Below are 9,452 nucleotides of genomic sequence, written 5' to 3'. Positions count from 1 at the left end.
TCTCTCTCAATCTCTGCAAGTCTTTAAAGGGGAGACGCCCCCTTTTTTTTCTTCAGCTTCTTCCCTACGCTTCTGCAGCTCCCATTGTAAAAGCAAAAATCCTAATCTTTCCGCACACTCTTTTCTTTTGTACTGCAGAGGAAAGGATTTAACCCTCTCCTCCCTGCCCGGGTTCCGGGCCTCTCGCTCTGCTGTCTGTTCAGAAAATGTCCCTCGGTTGTTTTTCTAACTCTTCCTCTAAGCTCTTCACAGTGCTTTCTGGTTATTTCATGATTCTGTGCCACCTTGTTGGAAGATGTGACTGCTTCTGGGGTATAAGCTGAAATGAGAACTTTCTGGTATATCCTGATTGTAAGGCCAAGAACTTAGTTACTTGCCAGTCAAAAATGAGAAAGGCTGACCAAAAAAAATGATCATTATATATATGTAGATCTCTTTAAAATTTATAAGATATTTTCGTGTATGGGGCATATTTTGAGAAATACATCTTTGAGGTTAGCACAGCCAGTTTTACTACTCCTATTTATAGATGATCCTCTTTACAGCTGAACCAAAAGGCTCAGGGAGGTTAAGTAACTTGTCCAACATTGCACAGCTGTGATGTAACAGAAACAGCCCTGGCAGCCAGGTGGATCTGACAGTAGTCTAGCATTTTTTTTTTTCTCTCAATATGCCACCAAACTCCTAGCATGTAAAATGAAAATGATTGATCTTAAGGACTCTCATTTAAAATACGTACAGGGTCAGGGGCTCTTCTGTGTCTCCTACTTCTTTCCAGCTCCCAGAGTTGAAGGGATGCCACCTTTGAGAATATCACGCAGAAGAGTTCTGTGGTACTCCAGAGGAGACATTGGCTTCCCTGGTGGCTCAAGTGGTAAAGAACCCGCCTGCCAATGCAGGAGACACAGGTAGGATCTCTGTGTCAGGAAGATCCCCTGGAAAAGGAAATGGCAACATGCTCCAATATTCTTACCAGGATAATTCTGTGGACAGAGGAGCCTGGTGGGCTACAGTCCATGGGGTCACAAAGAGTCTGGCACGACTGAAATGACTGAGCATTCACGCACTACCAGAACAGAAGTTACAAGGAGGCACCTTCACCTTAGTATAAAGGAACTTTATAAAGTGTGATGGATTCTCCTGTAAATTTGTGAGCTCTTTGTGACATTTTCTCATAGAGACTGAAACAGTTGTCAAGGATTCTGTGGAAAGAATTTCTTTGTGGATATTAAATTTGATCTTTAAGAACATATCATTTGATGTACTTGCCCAGTAGTCCAGTGGTTTAAGACTCTGCACATTCAATGCAGGGGATGTGGGTTTGATCCCTGGTCAAGAAACTAAGATGTGATATGGCCAAACAACGATAACAAAAAACCATCATTGCCAATGAGCCAACCGAGGCTCTCCTGTTCAGATTGCACATTTAAGGGTGATTGATTTATTGTTCTTTAACTTCTGACGTTGCTGCTCCTCCCTGAATTTTCGGTGCTAATGTTACCACTTTACATAGACTATCCAGATATGCCCTATCTTCTAGCTATAATGCCTAGGTCCTCTCGTTTAAACTTATTTATCTTTTACTCTACTGGCTAAGAGAAGAAAGCGTCAGAAACACCATCTGTTAGCAAAGTGGGAATTATTTTGCCCTTTGGAGTTGAGTGATGTAAATCTGATGGCTGTGTCTTCAGAGAAAAGCAAAGCTCACAAAGTGTTGGGTGCACACTTGGAGTTTCCTTCATTTCTTCCCTTACACAAGTGCAACTTAGTTTGGCAGTAGTAAGAAAGGGAGAGAGAAAGACAGATGGTAGGGGGGTTGCTGGTGATAAAAGAGGCAGTTACCCCCATCTAAAGAGATTTGGGGAGTACTCTGATCTTTGCTTTGGAGTTCATGGAGTCTCCATTATTTTCCCAGATTTTTGGGGTCAGGACCTTGAGTGGCTCCCTCATGGGCAGTCCTCAGAACTCTTGCTAACATTGTCTTATTCATCCTGTTAACCTCCTTGTGGTAGACAGGTGCACTCATCACTAGGTTATTGTGGAGGAAATGGGAACACAGAGGCCAGGAAAGTTCTAATTTCTCAGTGGAATAGACTGGGTTTTGTCACGCTATAATTCCACTGTTTCCATCAGGTACTTCCTCTTTGAGGAAAAGAAATGAGAGAAGGAACATAGCATTCTGCTTTCCTTAGGAGTCTGGAGATCTCCAAGGGCACATCTGGGGGCCCAGTATTCATGTCTTTCCTGAGTCTTGTCTGTCTGGTCTTTCCCTACTTTGGTCCACCCTCTTTCTTGCTGTCCTTATTGTGAAAGGAAGGGCTCTTTCCCCTCCTCTCCTTTCTTCCGCCCTCCCCCATTTACCATTTTTTCCTTTTACCTCTCCACTGTGGCCTCTTGACCTCCCCACAGAGTTACAAAAGTAAAATCCTTGAAGAGATGCTGCTGTGGGAATGTTAATGAGCCTTCCCCACAAAGGGGCAAAGACTTTACTTCACTGAGTTGGAAAAAAGCCCCTTTGAAAAGGGGTTTCTGTGTGTGGTGAAGTGGAGAAGGGAGGGGGAGGAGAGAGAGGGAGGGAGAGGGAGAAAAGAAGGGAGGGAGAGAAAGAGCAAGAGAATGAAAGGAGAGAGAAATGAGAGAGAGATTGAGAGAAATTTAGTAGAAGAAGAGAATATGAAAACAGCACGTTTCCTTCTGTAATTGGTGATTTAATTTTTGGAAAATGTTCCATAGTCATTTGACCTTGTAAACTAAGCATTTAAGTTCCCAAAAAGCTCAAGAGGCACACTCGGCATTGAAGATAATGAAGGATGGGAAAAAAGGACTTACCCTAGCACCCTACCCCCAGTTCCTTCCCCTGTGTGGAAACCTGAGAGGCTCTGGGGGTGGGGGGCGGAGTGGGAGGATATTTTGGGCAGGAAGTAGTTGGTGGTGAAGATGGACTCTTTATTCTGGCTTTGTGGTTCCTTTTTATGATATTTGCTAATTTTACCAATATTTTCTATTTTGGCTTCCCTATTGACTTAAAATTTTTCCTTTCTTAAGGGATAAAATACTGTTGGGTGTTTACATCATGGGGCCAAAGCAGGACTTTGCTCAGGACTCCTACTTTTCAAGCAGGACACTGCATCCTTCCTTTGTGAGCACAGGTTGCCTCTGAATTAGTTTAAATGGATGTTAGGGTACTCTTATTATCAAAAAATATGTCCTTAAAAAGCAAAGATATGTTGTTGCTTTTGGAAAAAATTGAAGTATACTTGAATGTTACTGCTCAAGCCAGTCATTATGTTTGACTCTCAGAGATTTTCCTGCACGTTGTTTTGTGATATCAGCACAATAGTGCAGTCAAAGAAGCCCAAAACTGTGAGAAACAAAGAGAAGGTGATTGGAATGAGATCCTCTGAGGAAGAGAAAGAAGAGGGCCCAGTCAGGGATGCTAATTCCCAGAGCTCTGTAACTCCTCTGGGTTCACTGTAATCACAGGTAATCACATGGGGAATTTATGGAGAATTCACATTCCTAGCCTCTATCCCTGATCTCCTTAATCAGTCTCTGAGTCTGAAGCCTAAGATTTAAAAATAAACTCTTAAATGATTCTTTTGCAGTTTGAGACAGTTGAGCTTGACTGTTGCTTTTGAAACCAGGTTGTAGATACCTAGGGGATTACAAGGCAATCCATGTACACATGAAGTGAGTCCAGTCTGTGGTCCCAGTAAACAAGATGCCTCCCAAATGTGTGTACTACTGTTGGCCAAATATTTGTTGATGTGGTTGAGAGTAATACACTTTGAAGTCTCTGAAAAGCGTTTCTAAACTCAGAGTGGCTTTTGCTCTAAAAATACAACCTCAGTCGAATGGGGGTCCAGGAAATTCTTTGGCATTTCATTCAAGGCCTCTTCTCTCAGGACAATACTCTGCTGTTAGCATTCCTCTTTTTCTAGTTTGTAGAAGAGGAGGCATTGTGGAAGCACTTCCTGTACCTTCCTAGGAGTTGGAATCCCATGAGGAATTTGATTTTAATTGCAAGAGAACAAAACTAGGAATCTAGAAACCGTTCTATGATATGACACGTATCCTTTCTATGATAGCCGTAACAATAGCTAATCATAGCTAAGGTGCACTCTGCAGTATCACACCCTGTGATTGTATCACACTCCTTTAATCCTTTAAATAACTTTGCGAGGGAGTATTATATAATCCCCATTTTAGGCAAGCAGAACACCCTATTTTGCAGTAAAGAAACTGAGGCACAAGAGACAAAGTAACTTTCTTGTTCAAGGTCTGATAGCTGATAAGTGACAGAGTGAAATTTGCCCAAGCAATACCTGACTTGACAGCCCGTGTTTTTCACCACAGTGTGACCATTTATTGCCATCCCCCTGATTTCTGTCTGTTATAGGCCTCACTTTCTGGGTGCAGACCTGTAGTATGACTTGAACTTTCAACTTGCAAGGAAAATTTGAAGACCCACAAGTAAATATCTACAAATTATGATTCTTTTAATTACATATATTACCACATGTTCCAGTGGTCTTTCATTAGGGAGTAAGGCAATGAAAAGTAAGGGAAGAGTGCCCTTTGCAGAACTTTATAAAATAAGAAAGCACTGGCAAGCGATCCCTGGTCTTATCAGATGATTTCTGCGTGGCCTCTTTCAGGTGACAGTTGCCATGGTGTTTTAGGGGCAGAGGGAGGGAGTGAGGATCAAGGAGGTCATTCAGTTTGAGTCCTGTCTGGGGTTTCTTTTCGGAGTTCATTTGGCAAAAGATGGCAGGGATTTAAACATTCATAAGAGAAAGGAGAGAAGTTATTCTTTTTGCTTTCCTTGGTTTCTCAATATTACTCTTGTTAAATAAAGGGGAAATGGAGTTTGTGAAGAGGTCAAGGTTGTGGTACAGGAGCAGGAGGTTGTGGGGGAAAGGCATGAGCCTAGCAGGCAGGGGGAGAAGCCTAGGGTCGGGGTTGGTGGGTAGGATATGTGCCTGTGTTTTGAAGGAAAAAATTATAGGAACAATTTGCTAAAGTTCCAGAGAGCCTAAGGTTAGTTGTTTTAAAGAAAATCAACAAATCAACAAATGAGATACAAACAGTGAGGGGCAAAGGTGGGGTGGGGAGAATGATGACAAAGGCAAACAAACCAAGCCATGGGAAGGAACAATTCAGAGTGCTGGGAAAGAAAGAGTCACAGATGAAAATCTTTGGAGGGATAGGAAAAAAGGGATTGAAATTATGTCCGAAAATGTGAATAACTGACAGCTATCATGGAAACATGGTCAGAGCCTTCAGAAGGCAACTTTAAGAACAAGTGGGTTCTCAAGGACTTTGGAGCTAGATGGGGCCATAGGGATCATTTCCAAATCTCTTGCTTTTCAGATAAAGAAACTAAGACCAAGAGAAAGACTTTTCAAAAGATTCTCCAAAACCAGATCTTATCTCAAGGAATTGCCCTTTGTACTACGTAAAGAATAAATGGCTAGAGGCAAGAATGAGAACCCAAGCAGAAGTAAAACTTGAAAAGATAGCTCTTAATTTCTCCATCTTCTCTAGAATTTATGAACTTTTTTCCTTGTGGGTACCAACGTATTTTAGAAGCCAATTTCATTCTGATAACTTCATACCCTAAGCTATTCAATTAAATAATAATCTATTTCCCACACTGGAGATTATTCCCAGGAATGGGATCCCCCAGTGACTAATTCTAGTATTAAAAAAAGTGTTGATTATGTCGAATTGATTCCTAATCATATTTTAATTGCAAATCCTTTATATCGTCCCTTATTCATTCACATTCATTCAACAGATTTTTTTTTTAAATATCTGTTTGCACTAAGTACCTACTGCACAACAGAAAATACAACAAATGTTTTCCAGTTTATTATTATGCAGCTATTTTGTAATGGCTTGGACTTTAATCTTTTGGTGACAGGTCTTTATTTGTTTTGGACATTATTTCCAGTTCCAAACTATGCCACTGCTTTATCCCTCATCCATAATTCCATAAGTCCATAAGTCACCCAAGATTCATAGGGACTTCTGATGTGGTTCCTCATTTATCCTGGAACTGCTTTTATGGCCTTGAAATGAGCCAGGACACATGGTTCTCATGGAGTTGATTCAAGCCAGTTTATACAGAAGATAGTCCAAAGTGAGGAGAGCTGATGGGGCAAATCAAAGCCAGAATACTCGAGGAGAACCAGGAAGAGCTGAAGATCCTGAAGGCAACCAGTTAGTCCAAAGGCGCTGGAATAGGAAATGAGTTAACAGAGAGCAAAGTGAAGAACTGGAAGAGTTGCTGTAAATATTGGCTTTACTGGACTTGTAGGTTTGAGGTGAATAGCAACTGGCTTAAACATGGAAGTTAAGGATACATAGTGTACCTAGAAGAGAACATAGGTGAAACATTCTGGTACATAAATCTTAGCAATGTGTTCTTAAGTCAGTCTTCCAAGGCAATAGAAATAAAAGCGAAAATAAAGAAATGGGACCTAATCCAATTTATAGGCTATTGCACAGCAAAGGAAACCATAAGGAAAAATAAACAGACAACCTATGGAATGGGAGACAATATTTGCAAATGATAAGACTGACAAGCGCATAATTTCCAAAATACACAAACAGCTCATATAGTGAAGTGAAGTCCCTCAGTCGTGTCTGACTCTTTGCTATCCCGTGGAGTATAGCCCACCAGGCTCCTTTGTCCATGGGATTTTCCAGGCAAGAATACTGGAGTGGGTTGCCATTTCCTTCTCTGGGGGATCTTCCCAACCCAGGGATTGAACCCAGCTCTCCCGCATTGCAGGCAGATGCTTTAACCTCTGAGCTATCAGGGAAGCCTACAGCTCATAAAGCTCAGTAATAAAAACCAAACAACCCAGCTGATAAATGGGATAAGACCTAGACATTTCTCCAAAGAAGTCATACAGATGGCCAACAGGCACATGAAAAGATACCCAACATTGCTAATTATTAGATGAAAGCAAGTCAAAACTACAATGAGGAATCACCTACTCTGGTCAAAATGGCCATCACTAAAAAGTTTACAAATAGTAATGCTGGAAAAGGTATGGAGAAAAGGGAACACTCCTATCCTGTTGGTGGTAATGTGAATTGGTACAGCTACTATGGAAAATGGGCTTCCCTCGTGGCTCAGTCAGTAAAGAATCCATCTGCAGTGCAGGAAACCTGGGTTTGATCCCTGGGTCAGGAAGATCTCCTGGAGAAGGAAATGGCAATCCACTCCAGTATTCTTGCCTGGACAATCCCATGGACAAAGGAGCCTGGTGGGCTATACTCCACGGGGTAGCAAAGAGTCAGACACGCCGGAGGGACTTCACTTCACTATATGAGCTGCTTGTGTATTTTGGAAAAAGATGAAAACTCTAATTTGAAAAGACACATGCACCCCAATGTTTATAGAAACACTATTTACAATAGCCAAGACATGTAAGTAACCTAAGTTTCCATCAACACATGAATGGATAAAGAAGATGTGGTATATATACACAATGGAATATTATTCAGCCAAAAAAAGAATGAAATAATGCCATTTGTAGCAAAATGGGTGGGCCTAGAGATTATCATATTAAGATTATCATATCAGAAAGAGAATGACAAATATATGATACCGTTTATATGTGGAATCTAAAATATGATGCAAATGAACTTACAAAACTGCAGTAGACTTACAGACAAGGGAACAAATTTAAGATTATCAAAGGGGGAAGGGGGTGGAGGAAGGATGAATTAGGAATCTAGGATTAGCAGATACATACTACTATATATAAAATAAACAAATATGTTGTACTGTACAGTACAGGGTACTGTATTTAATATCTTTTCATAAACCATAATAGAAAAGAATACAAAGGCACATATTATGTATATATATATCTGAATCATTTTGCTGTACAACAGAAACTAACACAACATTGTAAATCAACTAGACTTTAAAAAAATATTCATGGTGTACATTTTGGAGAATTCTGTGCCTCCTTGCAGTCAAGCATTTTTATGAGACTGGATTACTTATATTATAAGATAGTACTTATATTATTTAATAATTGTATACTGTTTGATTCTCTGTTCTTTCTCCATCTTAAAGTGCATTGTACATTTCTTGACCGTTGTACATTTCTTGTACAGCTGGACTTAGAAAAGGCAGAGGAGCTCTTTTCTCTTCTCCACCATCCTATGTGCGGTTGAGTTCTCTCCTCACCATGTCTTCTCACAAGACTTTCAGGATCAAGCGATTCCTGGCCAAGAAACAAAAGCAGAATCGTCCCATTCCTCAATGGATTCGAATGAAAACTGGCAATAAAATCAGGTACAACTCCAAGAGAGGACATTGGAGAAGAACCAAGCTGGGTCTATAAGAAGCAAGCTGGGTCTATAAGAAGTGGTCTTAACATATGTGGCACACATGTTAAGACCACTTTTTTAAGCAGCCAAATCACAATGAGAACATCACTACTGTAATGCTTGACTCATGATGTTATTTCCTCACTATCAGTCTGAGACCCAGTAATAAATATGAAACGTTGGGAAAAAAGAAAAGGCAGAAGAACCAGAGATCAAATTGCCAACATCCACTGGATCACAAAAAAAGCAAGAGAACTCCGTTAAAATATCTACTTCTGTTTCATTGACTGTGCTAAAGCCTTTGACTGTGTGGATCACAACAAACTGTGGAAAATTCTTAAAGAGATGGGAATAACAAACCACTTTACCCGCCTCCTGAGAAATCTGTATGCAGGTCAAGAAGCAACAGTTAGAACCAGACATGGAACAATGGACTGGTTCCAAATTGTGAAAGGAGTACGTCAAGGATATTTATGGTCACCCTGCTTATTTAATGTATATGCAGAGTACATCATGCAAAAATGCCTGGCTGAATGAAGCACAAGCTAGAATCAAGATTGCCGGGAGAAATATCAATTCCGGTAGATATGCAGATAACACCACCCTTATGGCAGAAAGCAAAGAGGAACTGAAGAGCCTCTTGATGAGAGTGAAAGAGGAGAGTGAAAAAGTTGACTTAAGACCCAACATTCAGAAAACGAAGATCATGGCATCTGGTCCCATCACTTCATGGGAAATAGATGGGGAAACAATGGAAACAGTGACAGACTTTATTTTTTGGGGCTCCAAAATTACTGTAGATGGTAACTGCAGCCATGAATTTAAAAGACACTTGCTCCTTGGAAGAAAAGCCATGACCAACCTAGACAGCATGTTAAAAAGCAGTACATACTCCTTTGCCAACAAAGGTCCATCTAGTCAAAGCTATGGTATATATAGTAGTCATAGAAAAGGCAGAGGAACCAGAGATCAAATTGCCAACATCTGCTGGATCATGGAAAAAGCAAGAGAGTTCCAGAAAAACATCTATTTCTGCTTTATTGACTATGCCAAAGCCTTTGACTGTGTGGATCACAATAAACTGGAAAATTCTG

General features: G+C 40.6%; 1 pseudogene; it reads left to right on the top strand.

The window, feature by feature from the left end:
- Window positions 1-8,183: 8,183 nt before the first annotated feature.
- Window positions 8,184-8,387, top strand: LOC104993134 (annotated as a pseudogene).
- The last annotated feature ends 1,065 nt before the right edge of the window (window positions 8,388-9,452 follow it).

Source organism: Bison bison, unplaced genomic scaffold (genome assembly GCF_000754665.1).
Source record: "Bison bison bison isolate TAMUID 2011002044 unplaced genomic scaffold, Bison_UMD1.0 scf7180017864234, whole genome shotgun sequence".
Classification (NCBI taxonomy): Eukaryota; Metazoa; Chordata; class Mammalia; order Artiodactyla; family Bovidae; genus Bison; species Bison bison.
Note: the sequence above shows the minus strand (reverse complement) of the source record. Positions and strands in the feature narration are given on the sequence as shown.